A 23878-nucleotide genomic window follows, 5' to 3' on the forward strand; every position below is an offset into this window, starting at 1 on the left:
TATATGTAGTAGCAATCAACAATTTAAACGTCTCAATGTGTTGCGCTTAGGAACAGTAATGAGACCATTATGAAACTACTTGTAGTGAAAATACCATTGATGTTACAGTCTGAAGATTAAAACTTTAATTTGTATTCATTTACTCATTTAAAGAGATAAGGATGAGGAGGCTGATCTCTGCAGCTAAATAGCAAGCCACTGACATGAAGTGCCATCCACCTGAGACAAGATATTGAGGCTGCCTCTTCTTGAATACAAGTTGATAAGACGGAGAGAATAGACAGAATCACCCAACAACCTAATGGAAAGTTAACAGGAAAAGGCCAGTGTGAAGATGGTATATTTGGAGAATAAATGTTCTTTAATAGTGAATCCATGTGAGGGTCCAGAAAAAGAGATACTCAGGGATGTTGTCTTTATTTTATCTGAAAATATTGTTTTGGTAAGCTTGATTCAAGACTTCTCATATGGGCCCATACCAGTTTTCTCTGGGGAGAAACATACTTCCCTCTGTGCTTTAGCTTTCTTGCCACCAAAAACTTTGCCTGTCTGAACCAGGGGACTTAACCTCATGTCTCTTATAAAGGCTTAGGGAGATGATTTGTAAGTAATCTGAACTAGTGAAAATTTAAGACTCACGTTTGCCAATATTGCAATTTAAAGAAAACATATTAGAATGGATTAAAGATTAACCCTGTAATTACATTTATTCTCACAATCTCATAGGCTATTTTGAGTGGGAGAGAAGGGGGGTAGTTGTAGCAAGAATGCTGGAAAATTCAATTAACTATGGTATTGAGGCTGAAAGTACTGCTTATTGACTGTGCGCTCAACATTACATCCCTGGTTCCATTTTACAAATGCATTTTTCTGTGAATTAGTATAGGGACTTTTATTAAGTAAATCTGATCCCTTGGAAAGGGAACAGGAAACACACTGATTTTACATTCCAAAACCATATAACTTTTTAGAGTGAATTAAAAATCAAGACAAAGAAATGAAACTCCATTCTATCAAAATCTCTAGATTGCAGATTCACACCTTACATGCATGCGCGTGCACACACACACACACAATTCCGGATGAGTCAAAGTTTTAAAAACTAAAAAATCAAATTATGAAAGCACTAGATAAAAATTGTTTTATGTTTATTACCTAAGAATAAAGGAGAACCATGGTTTAGAATTTCATAAAGGGGAATATATCTTTAATCATAAACTTAAAGTTTTACATCTATATATCTCATTAATAATTATTAGGAGAAGAAACTAGAACTCTCATGCATTGTTGGTAGAAGTAAATAACCCTTTACTGCATGGATAACTTGGTAATATGAATAAAAATGTATATTTTCTTTCTCTTGAGATACCTTATCCATAGGCATTTTTTCCTAAAAAGATAGTTGTTTAAGTAGAATCAAAAAAAGAGGGGAGGGGACACCTGACTGGCTCAGTTGGAGAAGAGTACGACTCTTGTTCTCGCCGTTGTGAGTTCAGGTTGCACATTGGATGTAGAGGTTGATTAAAAATAGAATCTGAAAAAAAGGAAGAAAAGAAAAAGGGAGGAAGGAAGGAAAAAGGAAAGAAGAGGTACCACAGTATCATTGACTAATCAAGTAAGTGATCAGAACTTGACTTACTTCTGATAATAGAGAAACCATTTGGTTGGTATGAGAAATATTTGAAAAGATGTTCATCACATTTTTAACATGGTTATTTTTGGTGGTAGAAACATAGATTTTTAATTTCTTCTTAATATGTGTCTTAGTAATTTTACTATTTTTGTAAGAAGCATGCATCCATATATAAATCAGGGGCAACAATAGAGCTTTTATGGGTTGAATTATGTCTCCCTAAAAGATATGTTGAAATCCTAACCAGCAGTACCTCAAAATCTGACCTTATTTGGAAATAGGATGTAATCACTTTAAAATGATTTCATACTGAGTTAGAGTGTGGCCTCATCCGGTGTCACTGGTGTCCTTAGAAGGAAGAGGAGAACCATGTGACTATGGAGGCAGAGATCGGAGTGCTGTGTCTACAAGCTGAGGAATGGCAAGGCTTACTGGCAAACACCAGAAGTTAGAAGAAGCAAGGAAAAAATCCTTCCTTATAGGTTTCAGAGGGAGCATGGCCCTTCCAACACCTTGACTGTAAGCATGTAGCCTCCAGAACTATGAGATGATCGATTCCTGTTGTTTCAATTCACCCAGTTTGTGGTACTTTGCTCCAGGAGCCCTAGAAAACCAACACAAAAGTCATTTTAAGAGGACATATCATCTACGTTGCCACACGTGGAATAATCAACCCGTGTTAACAATTCTGCATCCAATATACTGACCTGGGAGTTAATTCATGGTACTTAGAAAAAGGCAGTAAATATGTCCTACTTCTTTGATGTTATACAGACGGCACAAATGCTGAAGTGGTCTGAATGCACCCCCAGGTAACAGAAGCATTATTTTCCCAGGCCCCAGAAGCTCCGTCTTCTGTGAGCCATCATAAATATTGTGAAACATCTTGGGATATATCTCATTGAAGCACCACTTTGAAGAATTACAGTCCTGTTTATCACAATTTGCATTTTTTCCTCAACCATATTAGATATGACTGTACCAATAAGCTGAGAGGAAAACTAGGTCCCAAGTGTTTTTGGCATCTTGTCAGTACTGAAGGTCAACTACATAGCGGTGAGCCAGAATGCATTGTGAACAGACATATGGCATTTGTTTGGGAGAAGAGAAGGTGGGAGGAGGAGGGTCCTGTTTTCCAGCTGCCTTCCAAAGTCAGCCTGGATTTCTGTTAAAATCTTAATGTATCTTCTTTAGCCTCATAATCATTTTCTTTCTAAGTGGTCTTTTATAATCTTAAGAACCAAGAAGACATGATTCGAGGAAACCTATGCCTTCTGACCGTGCTGCGTCTTTGGCAGAGTGAACTAGAGGATCTAATTGCATCAGGAGTGGGTGAATGTGCCAGTTCAGGACTAGAGTCTGAACACAAGGGGAGAGGAACCAAAGACAAGGCACACTTCTCTAGTAAAGCTACAACTTATGGAAAATATAGCAACAGGGCTTAAGTCACCTGTGTTCTTTTTAGACTAACTGCAGTTCAGTCAAATTATGCCTGTTTGGATGCTCTTATGATAGAGAATTCATTTGAGCACAGACACTTCTGTGTGCATAAACAGCATGTGTATGTGCCTAGGGTGATTTGGGAGATAACCAAAAGACCAAGGATTAGTCAAGAATTTGGGCGCTTTCAAATGACAAAAACCCAACTCCAAAAAGCTTATGCTAAAAACAAGGAAAGGGATTTTTTTTGGAAATTCAGGGGTGGGGTGGGGTAGAGCATCCTGTCTCTAAGGACTCATCATTAAATGGGTCTGTTCATCACTTTTTAGCTCTGGTTCTCCTTGAGTGGTGGCCTTATTTTCCCTCCTGCTAATGGGTTTCTCCTATGTGGTCAAAGCAAGTAAGGTTTAGCTCCAGACATGTGTTCCTATGGCTCATAATCCAAGATGAAAAAGAAGAGACAAAGTTCCTCTTTTTCAGTGTCCATACATAAATTATTTCAGAGAAGTTATCTGATTGTTGGTTTTGGACTAGGTGCCCATCCCTGAGTCCCCACTTATGCTTACTAGGAGGATGGGGCACTCTGCTTTCCAGGCATAGATCTGCTGCTAGGAGAGCAAGGCAGTAGCACTGGCAACCCTATTAATGGAGGGTAGAGGGGCACCTGCATGACTCAGTTGGCTAAGTGTCCAACTCTTGACTTCAGCTCAGCTCATGATCTCGAGGTTCGTGACTTCGAGCCCCATATCAGGCTTTGCACTGACGGTGTGGAGCCTGCTTGGGATTCTCTTTCCCTCTCTCTCCACCCCTCCCCATCCTCAAAATAAATAAATAAACTAAATTTAAAAAGATAATCAAGGGGAGAAAGATTACGTTAAGGTAGAAAAGAAGTCAAGGTGCTGTTATTCAGAAGAAGAACGTAGTATAAGAAAGCCAAACAGGGGCACCTGGGTGGCTCAGTCAGTTAAGCGTCCAGCTTCAGCTCAGGTCATGATCTCGTGGTTGGTGAGTTTGAGCCCCACATCAGGCTCTGTGCTGACTGCTCAGAGCCTGGAGCCTGCTTCAGATTCTGTGTCTCCCACTATCTCTGACCCTCCCCACTCCCTCCCTCTCTCAAAAATAAAGAAAAATTTAAAAAAAGAAAGACAAAGAGAAGATGAATGCTGGAATACCCAAACATTCCCCAAATACTATATCCCTCCCTGCTTTGACCTAGGCTTCCATGTCACTTGAAATCTTTGTCTTATTCTTTTAGGTTTTACAACTGTCCAATATTATACAAAAGAAAGATAGGGGCCCCTGGGTGGTTCAGTCAGTTAAGCGTCCCACTTTGGCTCAGGTCACAATCTCACTGCTTATTAGTTTGAGCCCGGCATCGTGCTCTCTGCTAACAGCTCAGAGCCTGGAGCCTGTTTCAGATTCTGTGTCTCCCTCTCTCTGCTCCTCCCCCACTCACTCTCTCTCTCTCTCAAAAATAAATAAACATTAAAAAAATTAAAAAATAAATAAATAAGTAAATACAAGAAAGATAGATAATAGATAACAAATGGATCAAAATGGCAAAGCTGACAAATGAAATGACAAGCCCAAGTCTATAACCAAGTAAATAAAAATTGATTGCACAATTAAAATTATTATATTACCTGAACTATATATTAAGGAAAAGTTAGATATATAATCCTTGAAAAGTATAAAGGACAGCTTATGTTTTAAAGCAAGCTATAAATTAATATAAAGCTATACTAAAAACATATCAAAAGGTAACTCATGAGATTGGGGATAAAAAATACATGCAGAATGCATTCAGTCTATGGTCTTATCTGTTCAAGCAGGAGCTGTACGACTGGCTATTCAAAACCAATGTCTCCTGTGAACTTTGGGCAGACCAGTTTACTACGTAGACACAGTCAATTAGTATACTTTATCCCTAAAGGGGAATCTAAGCCACCAAGGCTTTACCTCTCAGGAAATGACTTCAGCCGTGAAGAATTATAAATGACTTGCAAAAAAAAAAAAAAAAAAAAAAAAAAAAGAACCGGTGGATTTGTAGCAGGTGTGGTACTTAGAGACGGATCTGGTGGTTTTCCATGTTAGCCAGGATAAAAATTGAAGTCTAACCTTGACTTCTGATCATCACCCTCCCTCCCAGTTGTGGAACCTGGAACTTGTCTTGCCTGAACTCAGGATCTCATACTTTGCTCAGAGTAGGATGACATCAGACCTTTGGAGTTCCCCAGACCCTTGCATACTTGTGGTCTGCAGTATTTATTTTCTCATTTTAGGTATCAGCTTTTGGGGGAAACTCCAGGTGGTAAAGTTGCATTTCCAATTGGGAATCAAACAGCCTCTTCCATATCTTTTAAACAGGGTCTCAGTTGGAACCAGCCCAGCCAGGCTCATGTAGGAAACAGGAAAGATTCAGGAGCCTACTCCACAGAAAATGAAGTTTCTAAGTCAAGCTGGTTTTCTGTTATCCACATTCATATTATCTATGTAAAAGTCTATGTCTAACTAGTGTCTGGGTTTCCAATTTTTTAAAAATTAAAACACAGAGGAAAGAAAAAGATCAACTAACATCCCTTTATCCAGACAACCCCTGTTAACATTCTGATATATGCCGGTCCAGACTCTATTCATATGTAAATACGAGATGGAACTGTATTTTTCTTTCACAGCAGTAATTTTCTCTTGTAGCACATATTTTATCACCTGAGTTGTAAAACTTAATTTATTATAACATGTTTTTCCATTTAAATAAATATCTCTCTGTCATCATTTTAATCTATTATATAACTGTAATGTTATATATATCATATTACAATAATTATATATCACAATATATTATACATTATATACTATATTATACAATGGTATATATAACATTATATATGTTTAGTTATGATTTTAGGGTATTTCTTCTTCATGACTGTATGTAGTTCTGTGATGACACCCTTAAAAACTTTTATGTTTATTTCCTTAGGTTCAATTCCTAGAGGTACAATTGCTAAATTAAAGCAGTTCCAGGGGCACCTGGGTGGCTCAGTCGGTTAAGCTTCCGACTTCAGCTCAGGTCATGATCTCGCAGTCCGTGAGTTCAAGCCCCGCATCGGGCTCTGTGCTGACCGCTCAGAGCCTGGAGCCTGTTTTGGATTCTGTGTCTCCCTCTCTCTCTCACCCTCCCCCATTCATGCTCTGTCTCTCTCTGTCTCAAAAATAAATAAATTTAAAAAAAAAAATAAAAAAAAAAATAAAGCAGTTCCAGAATCTTTAGTGTTTGGATGGTTAGACAAGTTGGCATCTAAAATGGCATAAGAGTCTTCATTTTCTCTCATGCTCAGAGTACCATTGATTTTTAGAATTTCTGACTATTTGGTGAGGGGATAGTCTCATCTCCATAGATCATCTCTTTAAAGACACACAGTTTTTCGTATTTTAACATATCTGAAAACAGATTGCATCTTGCAGTAGATAGTGACTCAACATTGCATTTCGGTTTAATTGGCCGTGTTTTCTTCTTTCCTAGTAGCACATGGAGTAGCAGTGTGCCCTCTGATCACTGGCAACTTCGATTGAGTGAAATACTGTATTCAGTCTAAGTAATTTTAAGTTTTGGCCCTGCTTTCCTCGCCACCCACCAAGCTTCTGGGACCAGTTGCCCCTGCTAACTACTTACAGTGTGCTCAAAGTATGTAAATTCAATTCAACTTTTATTCACGTTGCTGTGCATATGGCTCGGGGAATACAAAGACGAACATGACAGTGAAGAGAAAATCTTAATTAGGAAGGTCACTGCATAAAATATTGTAATGAATTTTACCTCGAAACCTTTGCGGAACGAGGCAGGATATAAATAAATAAAAACATTATCTATACAGAAGCCAAATAGACATTAATCTTAGATCATCTGTCGCACATGTTTCCTTTGTTGACACAGATGACCAAGCGCTCCTCTGAGCTTCCCACCTTTCCTTGAAGCCTTTCTCTTCTGGAAAGTATAAATGCTGCTCACTTAACTCCAAGGGTGTCTCCTTGCCTCCAGCTTTTTACCCAGCCACATACTGCTCAGCCCTCAAATCCCAGTTCAGAGACTACCTCCTTTGGGAAATGGCTCTGGCTCTGTGTCTCCTTTCCTCTCTCCTGCCTTCTGTCAGTATTGCTTCCACAGTACGTAGTACACTCAAAACCACACATTGTGGTAATGCCAGAAGGTATCTGGAGCATTCCCAACTGGATCCAGGGGGTAAGACTGCCCCAGCTCCTCCCAGCTCAGCCACGTGTTACCTATCTGTCCTTGGGTGAGTAACTCTTAAATCTCAGTTTTCTTATCTGCAAATTGAAGTGACCACTGCCTTGTTCAAAGGGTTGTTTTAGAGAATCCACTCTAATAAAACATATAAAGCACTTAGCACAAGTGCTGCCATTGGAAAACATTGGGGAAAAAAATGCTAACTTACTGGTTCTCTGTCTCCCCAGCAGACCAATGCCCTCCCAGAGAGTATAAAGTGTGTCCTCTATGTCTATGATCCTAGTTACCTGGTATGGAGCAGATTCTCAGTACAGATGTGTTAAAGAGCTCATACATAAAAACTAAGCCCCCAGCCTTAGGGGTTAAAAGAAATTAGGCAACAGACTTCTCTTTTTGGCTTGGGAGAGCTCTTCTGCTTTCTGCATGGTCTGAGTACAGAGAAAGGTTTTGTTAGTTTGTGGCTAGTGATATGAAAAGTAATCAAAAGGACTGCAAGATCTCAATACACCGTTCTCTTTGTTATTTTTAGTTTGTTTATTTACTTTTTTGGGGGGGAAGGGTAGAGAGAGAGAACCCCAGGCAGGTTCTGAGCTGTCAGCATAGAGCCCAATATTGGGCTAGAACTCACAAACTGTGAAATCATGACCTGAGCTGAAACCAAGAGTCAGACGCTTAACTGACTGAGCCACCCAGGAGCCCCTAAACCATTGTTTTTTTTTTTTTTTTTAACAAATAAAAAAAAACACAGTCATAATAATTGTCTAGGGGTTGAGGTTTTTGTTTTGTTTTGTTTTGTTTTTTTTGTCCTTGCTTACCAGGATTCTTAAGGCTGCTAACAAAAACATGGTTATCTCCTGTATTGGTAACCCTTGTGTATGGCTATTTATTTCATTTACTTCCTGTGTCCCCTCGGAGGGGGATGTGATAGTAATTTAAAGATCTTATTAAGCAACATGAATGATCAGGACAGTGTACCAGCAGATGGAAAGACTGGCTAAAATGATATTTTATCAAGTGACTCCACTGCTTATATTGGGAAATCTTTGCTGTCTTAGAACTAGAGATATGACCAACCGCCCATATGGAATATGTGACTGAGACACTTCAGGAAGTTATGCCACCCCACAATGTCAACACATCTAGCCTTGCTGATGCCTAAAATGATGGTGATAGAATTTATGTTCTCTGAGATATTGTTCCATGTGGAAATGCCATTTTATTTGACCATTGCAGAAGGAACAGCCATAGCTCCCATTAATTGAATACTCTGATCTGCCATGTGGAGTCATGTCCGGTTATCAATTTTTCAACCAGTCTTATGAAGTAGGTATATTTCCATTCCATTTCTAGGTAAGGAAAACAAGGCTTCCAAGTGAAGTGACTTGCCCAGGCAGTTGGGAAAGATCAGAACTGCGAATCAAACTCAGCAACATCTGACTCTAAGCCTGTGCAGACCTCAGAAGTCATGTCTCAAATCAGCATGGTTCTAAGATTTGCTCACTTCCCCAGCCATGTTTTCTACCAAACTTCACACCTAAGACACACCAAACTTCTTTTTAGTTCCTCCAATATACCAACTATCACAGTATTTTTCTTCCTCTTTGCCATCCCCCTTTGCTCTCTGGCTTATCTTTTGGGCCTCAGCTAAAATGCCACTTCCTCAGAAGATTTACTTCCTGACAGCTCAACACTGTCCCCAGATGCTGTTGGACAGCCCCACCAAGTGCTCCCAGAGTTACTTGGCCATCCCTCATGTTGGCATGGCTCATTCAGCATAGCTGTGTCTGGTATAATTCCGTCCTTCATTGGACTGTAAGTAGCACAAGGGACTGGCTGTCAGTTGCTCTGGTTTTTCCTGTTGTATCTTCAGTGCCTGGTAACTGGTAGACGTAGTACAGAGTGGTGGAATGGATGAATAAATTCACGAATGAATCAACAGTCACTGGTAGAGTAGGAACACACTGCAGCGGGAGAGTGACAAAGTCCCATCTATTTTTCCACACCAAAGGCAAGTCCTTCCCTCCTCATAATTCTGTATCCAGGCTAGCCCTGCCTCATTATGGACATTACCAATTAGCAGTATGGTTCACAATAACACCACCTTTCACTTAAACATTTGTTGTTTCCTCTGATTTCTTTCTATTTCAACTTTGATGAAATAGGATCAAAGTTTCAAATATTTGGCTTTAAAATTTGAGCTACAGCTAAAACTAGAAAAGTTGTACATACATTCTTTGAGGCCAGAGTCTCCCCCATTCACTTACCTACACACACACATACATGCACACACACACACACACATACACACACACACACACACACACACACACACACACACACACACACTTTATTTTCCCTCGCTTGTTAAAGATTACCTCCTCTGGTTTCTCATAGGTTCTGTTTCTTGCAATAAGCCGTATGCTCATAGAGTACATGTGTTTCATTTTGCTTCTATCTGAATGCTTGGAAATCTGCCTGAAGTGGAAATTTCAGAACAAAACAAAATGGTAATCAATAGCATCACAAGTGTGGTTGATAGTGGGTTTTTTTCCCTTTTGTTTTTCCTCAAAAAGTAGGCACCATAACCAAAATGCTTATGTGGCAGAGAATGAAAAAAAAAAGCAACCCTCTCGAATAATCACAAAAAGCCTTCTGATTTTTAGAAGAAATAATTAAGGTGAGGTTTGACCTGCTCACTAATCAGAGAATTGGGTTCCCAGAACACAGACTTTGTGCTATTCTACTTAACCAAAGAGCAACTTGGGCATTTATCCAACGTACTCCTCAAGGATCTAATATGTTAATTGAAAAAAAAATCTTAGGAAATAACTTTACAAGCAAACAATTCATCCAATTGGAAACACATGGGATTATTTTCCAATCTCTTTTACTTGAAATCTCAGCTGCTGATTGAAAGGATTTTTTTTTAAATCAGAATTTTTCAAAGTACACACAGAATTAGTTACAATTCCAAGGTAGAATACAATTTGCTTTAATTAAAACAACATACACTCTAATTCCCACATGGACATTTTAGATTTTCGTGTGCTTAATGCTGTTACAGGTAAAGAAACATTGTTTTCTGAGCTGTCCTTCCAGATTCTCAAGGCCTCCCTCTTACCTCCACAGCTGTAATATCTCTGATGGATATAGCTTTCTCTACCAGCCCTCCTTCTCAAGGTTCTCTTGAGACGCTTCCACATTCAGTATTTCTTGACATGCACTAGGCGGTTAGCTTCCATTTTCTCACTGCTCTGTGACCTTGCTTATCCTAATCACAAATGTGATGTGCATAAAGAAGCTCTCAGCAGGGGGAAAGGGCTTAGCCACCTGGACCACTAGACCCTTCAGTCTCTTCACAGCATCTGTTGTCCAAAGATTGGATATCTTAGGTAATTTGATTGATCCCTTAACAGCAAGACAGAAAACTGAGGGGCCGGCTGATAACCTGATAACCTCTAGAACACAAAAGGATTTGAATTGGAGAATCTTGATTCCCTGGGGTCTAGACAATTGAGTCCAAACTGAACATACTAAGGACCAAAGAGTTTGGAACTCTCCCGATGCCTAGGGAGGGCCGTTGGGAAATAAACCACATTGTTGCTAATGACCAGACCTGGAGAGTGGCTGGAGGTTGGGGGAGAGAATTTGGATTAATCCTTTCCCACCTACACTACAGAGACAAAACTCACACAGAGATAGGCACACTCACGTACAACCAGAGCCCACTGTGCCTTCACACAGTTGTCTTCTAGTCTCCATTGAAGATTTGAGGACATAACTTCTTTATTAGTCATTAAGATAATTAACACAAGTTTCGCATTTAGAGTCAACTCTCGATTATTCGTGAAAGAGCAAGCCAAGGTGGGACTAATGAAAACCTATAGAGAATTCTTGAGCCTCACAATTTCAGTCCTTTGTACCACCCACCTAGGCCTTTCCCATGCCTGCTAGTGAGGAGGTAAACATGGCCCGAGTGTCCTCCCCTGTAACTCTTGCTTACCTTCTGCCAGAGTTGCTAAGAACCATGTAATGTCTCAGAAGCCAAGAATTTGATAAAAAAGGAAGATGGCATCTAAGTAAATCCCTATAGGCAAACAATCCCTAAATGTTTGAATTGGTGCCATAGCATACCCTTGACTGGGCTTAGATTCATCAAGAAAATGCTTCCCATTTAGAAAACAGATTATTGAGAGTGGGTACTGTTTCTGGACATTTCCAAGGATGTCGTGAGGAGCAGGCATTCTTGTTAAGAAACTGTTTGAAGTTGCAGGGAGGTCAACCATCCTCTTACCTCCCTTTCCCATTGTGCAGCAGAAGAATAATAAACAGGTTGGTTCTGCGTTCAGCAACATTAAGATAGTGAACAAAAGCATGCACGCATAAAACAATTTCATCACATTGTCACTTGCCAAGGTATTATTGCAAAAGGATCTGGTTTGAGTTACAGAGATATCACTTTCCCCTTTCAACTATAGTTATTGAGAAGAACACTAAAAAAATTTTTTTGGCAAAAGGGGACACAATTTTCAGGCTAGTTTGCAAGGTCAAATGAACACCAATGAAAATTTATATTCACTCAGCATGTGGGGAGTTTTATGTCTGGAAAAGGACTTAATTATGGTAGGGTAAATAATTGAGTTTTTACAAGTTAAAGTAATAGCATGCAGTATTGGCCGAGCATTTTTCTGGATGTTTAGTTATACCCAAGAGATTTGTCTCTGCCCTCCAAAAGGAGGGAGGTGGAGAAAGAGTACAGAAAAGAGAATTTTTAGACTAACATGTCAACTGAGGGAAATGAAGGTAGGCTTCAGCAAGAATGAGAGCATTTGGGGGCGGGGGGAAGCACAATACCATTAAGAGCCAAGTATGGATCTTTTCTTTGAGTTTTTAACTCATGTCTCTTTATCCTCCGAGTTGGTCAGTCACATCCACCTTAACCTCACTGCCCTTTGTGTGTGTGTTGGGGGTAGGGTACTGGAGAGCAGAGATCACTGCCCCAACCCAGAAAACCTATTCAAAACAGGCTGGTCACTTCCCCCTGAATCCCAGGACTCAAATAATTGCAACTTCCTTCTTCTCCAGACCCCTGGATCATTGCTAGAATCCCTCTAAAACCACATTCCTCTCTCTCTTCAAAAATGAAATTATAAATTGAGAGCTCATCCTCTAAATAAAGGCCCACAGGGGTTGGTGTTATTTAAAGCAGTAGAGATGCTATTTCTCTCCTATATTCCTCACAACCAGCCACATGGACTTTTCTTCTAATCCTGATCAAGCCAAGCTTGCTTCTACTGTCACACCTGTGCTTTTGATGTTCCCCTGCTGTGATGCTCTTTTTTTTCAGAAAGATCTTTGCTTGGCTGGTTCCTCACTGGTCTGCTCTCATTACAAGTGCCCCCTCCTCTGAAAAGTGTTTCTGGACTAATCAATCAGAAGCCCACCTCCTTTCCCCTCTATCACCTAAGACTGATTTGTTTCCTTCATACCACTGTTACTATCAGAAAATGTTCGCTTATTAGTTCACAAGTTTCTAGTTGGTCTCCTGCTTATATAGAACATCAGCTCTGTGAAGGGGGTCCAATTTCTACTTCTGCATCTCTGACATCTAGAATAACATGTGGACGATCATAGGCATTCAAATAATTATTTAATTAAAAAATTGTGGGGGTGCTTCTTATGTACTAGACACTATTTACATATATTATTTTATTGAATCCTCACCTCAAACTATGATATAGCTCCCATCTTGATTTTACAGATAAAAGAGCTAAGTCTTAGAGACACGAAATAACTGTTAAGAGTCAAGATATAAACCCAAGTGGTACATTTCCAGAGCTCATGCTCACAACTGTGACTCATTTTTTCTTATACATTGTATATAAACCAGTTTCCAGTTCCACATATAAGGAGCTTAGACACTGCCATTCCATCCCAACAATAGGTGAAAAGCTGAATGTACTGAAAAGTACACAACTCTTCTTGGATTTGTAGAAGAAGGGAGGGTGCAGGAGAAATGGCTGCCCCCCCAGGGTTGGAGACAGAGGTGAATGTAGGGAGTGTTGGCTTACTGGAGCAGAGACTCACAAGGGGAAGCAGTTTGAGGAACCAGTGTCAGGGTAGGAGAACCTGAACTATAATTGACAAGTGCCTGGAGGCTCAGTGTGGACATCTCTGAGAGTTAAAAAGTCCAAGGGTACCCAGTCATGGAGGGGCGGGGGTACAATTTATGAAAGTTGCCTCCAAGAGGTCAACTAGGTTCTCACAGTAAATATCAGACAAAAATCCCCTTGTTCTTCCAGCAAGAGAGGGGAATAGAACCATTTTGAAATATGCCAGAGCATTCTTCTCAGCAAGACCTGCCTGGTTAAGAAGTTAACCAAACTGCAATGCACTGGAGTTTTATCAGAACTTAACTGACCTGGGGACAGGGAAATACCCACTTTTAGTCAGCTCTACCCTTCCATGTGAAAGGTGGGAAATAGTCAACTCTAGCCCACTCTAGCTATCCTGTCCCACCTAGGAGACAAGAAAAAAACTGAGAAGCACTTGTGAAGCTCACGGGCCAGAGGCATAGGCTCACTAATAGATGAATACCTAATCATAGGACTGCTGAACACATCCCTTCCCCTAACGTATTTTCATCTCATTACTAAAGAACCTATTTTTAGCAGTTCCTTTTACCCAGTTCATCATGCCCAGCTACCAAGAAAAAATTATAAGACATACTAAATTTAAACAAACAAGCAAACAAACAAAAAACCCCACAATTTAAAGAGACTGAATAAGTATCAGAACCAGATATGGGAAGAATGTTGCAATTAACAGATTATCAGACTGGGAATTTAAAACAATGATCATTAATATAGTTGGCACTCCCATGGATAAGGTAGACTGCATGCATGAACAGATGGATGGCAGAAGCAGAGAGATGGAAATGCTAAGAGAGAACCAAAAAGAAATGCTAGAAAAAGAAAAAAGAAATGCTAGACGGAAAAAAAAACACCATGACATAAACAAAGAATGCCTTTGATGGGCTCATTAGTAGACTGGACATGGCCGAGGAAAGATCTCTGAACTAAAGGATATAGCAGTAGAATCCTTGGAAACTGGGAAGCAAAGAAAACAAGACTGAAAAGGAAAAAAAATTGAACAGAATATCCCAGATGACTACAAAAGATGTAACATACACGTAATGGGAATACTGGAAAAAGGAAGAAAGAGAATGGAACAGAAGAAATATTTGAAACAATAATGATAGAGAAATTTCCCAAATTAATGTTAGACTCCAAACCACAGATCTAAGAAGCCTGGAGAATAACAAGCAGGATAAGTGTCTCCCCACCCCCACCCCAGACCCCTTCACCTAAGCATATACTTTTCAATCTACAGGAAATCAAAGATTAAAAAAATAGTAATTCTGAAAAAAGCCAGAGAAAAATAAAGTTGAGTCAATTTCTTGCCTTAAGGACTTCTCAGAACCTTTAATATGCTAATGTACCCCAGGACTTGTCAAGATAAGGATATAATATCCCATTCAATTTTTCTTTTAACCACTGACTCTTCTTTTTCATGAAGATTTTCTTGACATTTCTTTGAACTCTGCTACCCCTGAAGTTTCTTTGGAAATTGTTCTCACATTCAGTCTGTGTCTTCAAAAACACCTACTTAGATATCAGAACCATAGATCCGCCACTGATTCAAATATTCATTCAACAACTGTTTTTTGAATGCCTATTATGCACCACTCACTTTTCTAGGAACTATGAGATGCCAGTGGAAAAGATAAAAATCCATGCCCTTTTTGAGTTACAACATTCTAGAGAGGGGGAAGATAAATAATAAGGACAATAAATAAGTAAATTCTATCATACCATGGAAGGTGATATTCTCTGGGGGAGAAAGGGGAATATTGAAAATGATGAGATGGGGGTGGGGGTTAAAGAAGAGCCAGAAGGAATTGCAGTGAGGGAGAGGCAGATGGAAAGGATAGGTGTACAACTTGAAATAGGGTGGTCAAGGTGGGCTTTATTGAAAAGGTGGCATTTGAGCAACACCTTGAAGAAAGAGAATTAGCCACATGGATATCTGAGGAAAGAGTATTTCAGGAAGAGGAATCTGTTAATGGAAGGTATCTAGAAACCTGGCTTCATGTTTTCAAGAAGCATCAGACCAGCATGCCTGGAAAGGAATAAGAGGCCATATAGAAAAAGATGAGATTGGTAGATTAAGGGGGTTGCAGGACAGACCACGTAAGGTGAGTCATTGAAAAGGTGAAAGTATTATGCTGAGTGAAATAAGTCAGTCAGAGAAGGACAGATATCCTATGTTTTCACTCATATGTGTAACTTGAGAAACTTAATGGAGGACCATGGGGAAGGGAAGGGAGAAAAAGTAGTTACAAATAGAGAGGGAGGGAGGCAAACACAAGAGACTCTTAAATACAGAGAACAAACTGAGGGTGGATGGAGGGGGTGGGGGGGAGGGGAAAATGGGTGATGAACATTGAGGAGGGCACTTGTTGGGATGAGCACTGGGTGTTGTATGGAAGCCAATTTGACAATATTATATTCATTTTTAAAAAGCCAACAACAACAAAAGAAAAGAGCCTTTGGCTTTTATCCTAAGTGAGATGGGAGGTAACTGCAACGTTTTGAGCAGAGGAGTGGCACAATTAGCCTTACTTTTAAAGAGGATCCTTCTGGCCATTATGTTAAGCATAGAATAGCAGGGATCAAGGAACGCTCTGAGTATAGAATATAAAGAAACAAAGTTAGAAGTAGTGAAATCAGTTGTAATAATACCATGAGAGATGTTGTGGCTTACACCAGAATGGAGGCAGTGACGGTGGTAAGAAGGCATAGGGTTCTGATTTATTTTCAAGGTAGCCAACAGGATTTCCTCACAGTATGAGAGAGAATGAGAAGAATTGAGGATGAACCTAAGTTTTTTGGTCTGAGCATGTGAGAGAATGAATTTAACATCAGTCAAGATGGAGAAAGCCTATAGGGGTGGAAGAGGTTCCAAGTGGGAAATTAGGGGTTCAGTTTTTGGCATGGTCACTTGGAGATGTCCTTAAGACTTCCCAGTGGAGATGATATAGAGGGAGTTGGAGTCTGGGTGAGAGATCTAGTCTAAATATAGATTTGAGAGAGGCCAGTAAATGGACAGGGTTTTAAATCATGAGAATGGAGGGGCGCCTGGGTGGCTCAGGCAGTCCAGCGTCTGACTTCGACCCAGGTCATGATCTCGCAGTTTGTGAGTTCGAGCCCCGCCTCGGGCTCTGTGCTGACAGCTCCGATCCTGGAGCCTGCTTCAGATTCTGTGTCTCCTCTTCTCTCTGCCCCTTCCCTGCTCATGCCCTGTCTCTCTCTGTCTCTCAATAATAAATAAATGTTTAAAAATTTTTTTTTTAATCATGAGAATGGAGGAATCAGCATGGCAGTACTACGGAGATCCAGTAGAAAAACTGAAACAGAACTGAGCCTGAAACCCAAATAAAAAAGGACATGTTTCTCAGGAAACCAAACCCAAAGCCTTGACTGGTGAGTAGAAGCAGAGCAGACAATAGGAAGAAAAATGAACTTCAGCTTTGGGAACTTGAAGAAGGTATGTCTAAGAGGTCTTGTCTCCCACATAATGGCTGCCTTGAACTCTGTCTGAGGAAGATTCTGGGACCGTGTCTGGGTGGGGAAGAAATTAGTAATTAGTGTTATCTGTTACAGTTGTGGAGTACTGAGTGACGGCAGACAGGGCAGCATCAGATTTTTACCATTCTTTGCTGCGAGGAAAGGCCACGTGACTAAGAATAAGCAGCACCTGACATTTGGAGAGTTCACTGAACACTTTCAACTTATTGCAAGTCAACTGGCTTGGTTTATAGCAATATCAGTGTAGAACTTGTTGCTGAAATTATCTTACTTATATAAGAATAATTCTACTGCTCTTGATCCATTAGCATATGTTGGACTTAAGTGTGTGAAAGGTGATCTATGAAAAAAAGAAGAGAGTAAAAGAAGTTCTGTCCTAAGCAGGATGGTCTACATAATTTGTGGACTCAGGGCCTGAATTGGGAAAGTCAAAACCCCAGGCAGAGTGGAACATGGAAAACAGCAGCCTCTCTGCCAGTGTTGAGGAGACTCACCCAGTTTAGACAGGTGGGCAACGCAAACACTCAACAAAGCTGTCAGTAGAAATGATCATCCTTTAGGTGGATGGGTGGGAAGAATCACATTTGTGGTCAAAGACAGCATATCCCTGGCTGAGACTGTTTATGTATATAGTGGAAACTGAAGAGAGCCCAACCCCTTCACATGCTTCTGGTTAATCCTGAGTCTGAGTGTGTGAGCATAAGAGACTCAAAAGGGCCCAGAAGAAATTAAAACCCAGGAGGCTTAAAGACAGCCTGGATTTTAAATGTGTTCCCCTACCCACAAACATATCCAACAGCAATGAATGGGAGCTTTACTGGTTCAAGGTGTTAGAGCACAGTTGATGTGCAATCATTAGTTGACCACCAAGCTGCCCAGACTCAGGAGTAACACCTAGCAAGCCAGGTTTAAAAATGAAGGATATATATTTAAAATCACAACAATTTATCAGAAACACCAGTGACTCGGGACACAAATATAGCCCAGGCAAGTTATTAAACAAAGCAGTAGCAACAACAACCTCCAAGGGAAAAAAAAATACCAGCATCAAAGTAGCTGTAATATATTAATTAGAATGTCCCATTTTTTAAGAAAAAAAATTAAGAGACTTGCCAAGAAACAAAGTGTGACCCACACTCAGGTAAAAGAAGCAGTGAATAGAAATCATCTCTTCTGAATGGAAGCACTGAATAGAAATCTTCTGTTATCACCTATTAGCAGACAAAGGAAGGCAACTACTACAAATATGTTCAAAGAACTAAAGGACACTTATTTAAAGAATTAAAGGAAACTAACAATAGATCAACAAATAGAGATTCTTAATCAGGATATAAGATTATTAAAAGTACCAAGTAGAAATTCTATACCTGAGAAGAATAATAGCTGTAAAAAAGAAAGAAAATTTCACTAAAGGGGCTCATCAGTAGGTTTGAGCATGCAGAAGAAAGAATCCATGAACTATAAATTGGTAGAAATTATCTAATCTTAAGGATAAAGACAAAAACGAACAGAGCCTCTGAAAACTAGTGGGATAAGATCGAGCATAGCAACGTCCATGTAATGGGAGTCCCACACGGAGAGAAAAGAAAAGACGGAAACATTATCTGAAAAAATAATAGCCCCAAACTTCCTAAATTTGATTTTTAAAAGGCATTAATCTATATATCCAGAAAGTTCAAAGAAACCGAAGTGGGATAAATATAAATAGATCCACACCTTGACACATTGTAGTCAAACTGTGAAAAGCATAAACCAGAGAGAAAATCTTGGAAAAAGCAGCAAGAAAAAACAACTCATCATCTATAGGCAAACATCGATCCAATGACCAGCTGGCTTCTCATCTAAAACCATGGAGGCCAGCAGGCAGGAGAAGGACATATTCAGAATGCAGAAAGAAAAGTAGCTGTCAAACAAGAATTCGGTATCTACCAATACTATTCCTCAAAAATGAAGGCAAAATAAAGGCCTCCCCAGATAAACAAATATTGGGCAAATCTGTTGCTACCAGATCTGTCTTATGAAATATACTGAAGGAAAGAAGTCCTCTGGAAAAGACACCAAAAAGCCACACAAATCCACAGGAAGAAATGCAGAACACTGCAAATAATAAATATGTAGGTTAGTATAAAAGATTACATTAATAAACCTTTTTTCATCTTTCCCCAACTTCCTTAAAAGACATAAGAATGTATGAAATAATATTAACACTGTAGTGTTACATTTATAATCTGTAGACTGATTATACATGACAGTAATAGCACAAAGGCAAGAGACAATGGTATTATATTAGAGCAAAGTTCCTAAATTTTCAAATTAATATTCATCTGAGGAAGTCTGTGTTAAGTTAAAATGCATGTTGAAATCCCTAGGGTGGCCACAAAGAAAATAATTCACAAAAAATATATACAGTAAATCCACAGAAGAATTGCAATGTCACACTAAAATATTTGTTCCATGCAAAGAAGGTGGTCAAAGAGGAACAGATAGTCAAAAAGGACAAGAGACATCTAGGAAATCTAAGGCAGGTCTTTGGTAAAACTTCTCTTTTTGCTGTCATGTGATTTTGGTGAAGAGGGATCTAGAACAAACAGGGCGGCCTACTTAATTTGTGGACCCTGAAATGCAGGGTCCTTGTTCAAAAGCTATTAGGAATTTCACGATGGTGGCAGCAGACTTTGGAAAAAAAGAAACAAGGGGTCCTTCTAGCCCAGGGCTCTGTGACTGCAGAAGTTACTTACTCATGAAACTGTCCCTCATGACAGGTAAGAAGCTACCGTATCCCAGGTTCCCGCTCTTTCAATAAGTCTCCTCTGGGAACATAATACCTTCTATTCTCTCCCTGTTGTCTTTTCCTTTCCCATACTTGAATCCTGAGTCTCCAGCATTTGGGAAGAACTCAACCCTTCGCAATTAAAAGTCCACGAGATAGGATCCAAGCTCTTGTATCCACGTGAGCAGCTCTGACTACACTTTGCTACAGATTTTTTTTGTTTTTGCATTAAAACCTGTAATTCCCTGATTTGTGCTGACTCTGTGGTTTTCAAGGGCAGTTGGCATTTTCAACAAAGGCAGCAAGTCAGTCTCAAAGAAGAACATCATTCTAAGTAGCTGATATTCATTAACTCACCTGATAATGTGTAGTAAATAGGAAAGCCATGAAGGGTCTGTGTGGGATCATGCTGGTGCTAGCTGATGGACTTGTTAGGGTAGCCGTTACCTCGTGGTTCAGCTGTGCAATGATCTCATCGTGTCTTCATAATTAGGCTTTATGACTACCGCACACATAATTGACTGGGATGCAGTTCACTAACGTCAGACACAGGGAAGAGCACTCTGTGAGATCATGGCCCTTAATCAGGCCAGCCAGCTCTACTCAGGCTCTGACAGGTAAATTTTGCCTGCTTACACTTTATGATAAGCAATGGTCCCCTTTGGTCCTTCAGATCCTTGTCATACTTGCTGTTCTGAAAAAATAATAAGTGAATGTGATGATGAACATGGAACCAAGTTGTCACCCACGAATATTATGAATCTTTTGGTTTCAAGTCAGAGACAATCTAGGTCAAAACTGGCTTAATTCAAAAAGGGAACTTAGACTCTCGAGTAGCTGAAAAATAAAGAAATAGTCCAAGCTTTGAAACAAGGCTTAAGTGGCTCCGTTGTATCATCAAAAACATTTTATCTTCCTTTTTCTCCTTGGTCTTCTTGGTATCTTGTTTAACCCTAAGGTTGGGTTTCTTCAGATTTCCAGAATGACTTCTCACACATTGATCTTTCTTATTCTGTGTAAATGTCCAGCAAGGAGAGAGAATCGCTTTCCTTAAAGTTCGCTGAGCTAGAAAGCATTCTCCCCAGAAGCCCCCAGCAGACATTTCCTCCTTTATCATTCACCTGAACCACATCTTCTGACTTGAGTTAATTACAGTGCAAAGGCCAATGGGATGTGCTGCTTGGCTTAAAGCAATCAGGGTTCTCTAGAGCTGAGTGGGCTGCAAGTTAGAAGCAGTTACCAGATAGAGAGAGAACACTGTGTGCTCAGAGGGTGAAGGCATCAAAAGGCCACTATTCCCACCAATGGTAAACATTGACTATTGTGAAGTCAGTGACCAGCAGGCCCTGAACTCCCCTCCATGTGACCGTAGAGCCAGAATGTTGAAGAGAGTAGGGAGGAGGTGCCGGGAACACTGGGCCACCTCCTACCATCTAGCTTGTAGTCCAACATGTGAGTGGCACCAATACAAATGAAAAGCCATCGATTGTGCCCAGTTGTGAATGATCATCCTGGCAGTCACTGAAGTAGGAGGTAGAGTCCCAGAAAGGTGTTTATTTTCTGATGTAAAAAAGGTAAGGGAAGCTCTTCTTGACATTTTTGGATAGCCAGTAGAAATAATAACCCTGAGCCCCATGCACACCTGGGGAAAATGCACAAGAAAGCAGAATCCATAAGGATTGAACCTCAACTACCAAGGGGATGAAGGAGTGAATTGATGTTAAGGTATTCACTGATTCCACTGACATTTATCAACACCTGCTGTGTACTTGACCTAGATGCTGCATGAGCTATGTAAAGTGTAGCATGGTGTTTCAGAACACAGGCCTCAGAGTCTCTCTGACCTAGACATGAATCCCATGCCTTTCCCTCAGTTTTTGTGGGCCTCAACTGCCTAACATCTAAAGGGAGGATGCGCCTACCTCAGGGGTCTGTTGCGAATATCACGTGACAAAAAATAAATTTAAGAAAATGAAACACTTGCCCCCAGTGACTGGAACATTTATAGTCCCAAGAAATGGTAGTTATCTCAATCACAACTAGTCGTAGTGGTAGTTATTGTTGTCATAGGGTAGTAAGACATGGCTTCTTTTCTTCAGATGCCTGTCAAGGAGAGGAGCCATGAAACATGTCCAGATACTGAATGTTGGAAGAGAAATAGAGATGAAATGACAGAAGTTTTCAGAAAGATGAAACTTTTCTGTGCGGGGAGCCAAAGAGCCTCCCTGATGGGCATTTTACATGCAGAAACTCCTGGGCTTGTGTTTAACTTTAGGAGACATCTTTTGGGTCTTTTCAAGAAACCAACTCTTTTTTTTTTTTTTTTGATGTTTTTATTTATTTTTGAGACAGAGACAGAACATGAGCAGGGGAGGGGCAGAGAGAGAGGGACACACAGAATCCGAAGCAGGCTTCAGGCTCTGAGTTTTTGGCACAGATCCCGACGCAAGGCTCAACCCCCTGAGCTGTGAGATCATGACCTGAGCCGAAGTCGGATGCCCAACCGACTGAGCCACCCAGGCGCCCCAGAAACCAACTCTTAAGTGTCAGTACAAAGGCTGTAAGAGCAAGCTACATGAGTAACATTGACACTTGCTTACGAGTACATTCTCTCCAGAGAGGGCAACTTGCCGGATGTCTCCATTGCTCTGTCTTGCCTTGCGTGTGAGATGGTATTGTTGTGGCCTGTCCACGGGGTAAAAGGGAGTAGCTGCCTTATTCATGGCTCAGAATGGGGCTATTAGATTATACTCCCATAGGCTGCTGGTAATCTGTTTAACGGAGCTCAGTCGTTTGTCTTGTTTGCTGACTACTTAGCAGATGGATTTGCGATTTTCGTAATTACTGTATGAACGTTAATAAGACACGATACCTTTTATTAATTGCTATATCATGTGGTTTGTTTTCCAAAATAGCAAAAACTAGGATTTTCAAAATTAGCATTTGGAGGTTATTCATTCTGGTTTACCCCTCTCTTGAATTTTTTACTCAAGAACAAAGACCAGAACCACTGGCTAATGTGGTCTGCTTAGCCAGAAACGGTTTCATTTAGAGAACTGCTCCTTTACACATTTTCCATTTTAATTTTCGCTGAAGAGGTTTTGGTGTTTAAAGGATAAAATACTTTCAGAGAATCTATGTCATGCTGTAAGAATAATTTTCTAATAGAACTGAATGAGATTTGGACCTGATTTTCAGAAGTATGTGGGCACTGCTGATATATTCATTCCAACACACACACACACACACACACACACACACACACACACACACCAGAGCATAATAGGACACAATGGTATGCCAGAGGCTGCGAGCAGATTGGTAGAAGTTTCATCCTGCTCTGTGTTTCTCTCCCCTCCATACACAAATGTAATGCAAGCCATCCTGAAAAGCCATTTCCTAGTAGGGACTGGAAGTCCTGTAGTTATGTAGCAAAAAACAGCATCTCTTCTGGGGTAACTCAGTCGGAAAGTACTTCTGAACAAAGCAATCAGATGGCATGTTGTTACTGCCCTCCCTGAAGAACTCATTTAATGACTCCTAGGAGGGTACAGTTTCCTTTAAAGATCCACTGCCTACGGTGCTTTGAACTGCCTGAACATCTCATTGTTGACAGCTTCAACAAGCATTTCTTGAGCACACACTGTGTGCCTCACACTGTATTAAGCTTGGCAAAGGCTTTCTAGTGCACAGTGAAGACAGCCTGTGCCACAAGGGGTTTATAGCCCACATCCCTGGTTATTACGGGGGTAGACATGATGCCGACTTGCTTCTGCACTAAACTTAAACTAGCGGATAGACTCAAAGGAATAGTCTGCTTCTCTCTAACAACCTTTTCAGGGACTCAAATATATTCTAATAATTACTATAACTTTCATTTATTAAGTGCTGATTATGCACCATATGTTAAGTGCTTTACATGTATTTTCTCACTGGCTTTTCACACAGACACACACACACACACACGCCATTGGTAATTATATCTATAAACCCATTTTATAGATGAACAAATTCTTGATTAACGTATAAAAATCACACAGCTGTTAAGTGGCAGAGCTGTGTCAGGGGTTGCCATTATATACAAAGTGGACTAACTTAATTTTGAATATTAATATTTAATTCAATAGCCATTTTTGTCT

At 40.1% G+C, this 23878-nt stretch overlaps 1 protein-coding gene and 1 long non-coding RNA gene across 12 annotated transcripts in view; one reads left to right on the plus strand and one right to left on the minus strand.

The window, feature by feature from the left end:
- PPP2R2B (protein phosphatase 2 regulatory subunit Bbeta) overlaps positions 1-23878 on the plus strand; it is a 465243-nt gene that overhangs the window by 131040 nt on the left and 310325 nt on the right. For 2 of the 9 annotated variants that reach the window (XM_060635813.3, XM_060635817.3), the window contains exon 1: positions 20271-20356. The exons of 5 other annotated variants lie outside the window; for them this stretch is intronic. The gene's annotated coding sequence lies outside the window, so the exon portion shown is untranslated. Of the gene's footprint in view, positions 1-20270; positions 20357-21116; positions 21314-23878 lie in introns of those variants that run through there. 2 more of the 9 variants (XM_060635816.3, XM_060635814.3) reach the window with 2 other exon arrangements.
- Positions 154-21001, minus strand: LOC132681399 (uncharacterized). Of its 3 annotated transcripts, XR_009611044.3 has the most exons (4): positions 20097-20999; positions 2066-2237; positions 1441-1534; positions 154-298 (listed from the first exon to the last, which is right to left on the minus strand). It is a non-coding gene; the product is annotated as an uncharacterized LOC132681399 (long non-coding RNA). The 3 variants fall into 3 exon arrangements; XR_009611045.3 differs by lacking the exon at positions 154-298 and having other exon boundaries at positions 1173-1534; positions 1944-2237; positions 20097-21001; XR_009611043.3 differs by lacking the exon at positions 154-298 and having other exon boundaries at positions 1173-1534; positions 20097-20994.

Source organism: Panthera onca, chromosome A1, assembly GCF_046562875.1.
Source record: "Panthera onca isolate mPanOnc1 chromosome A1, mPanOnc1 haplotype 2, whole genome shotgun sequence".
Classification (NCBI taxonomy): domain Eukaryota; kingdom Metazoa; phylum Chordata; class Mammalia; order Carnivora; family Felidae; genus Panthera; species Panthera onca.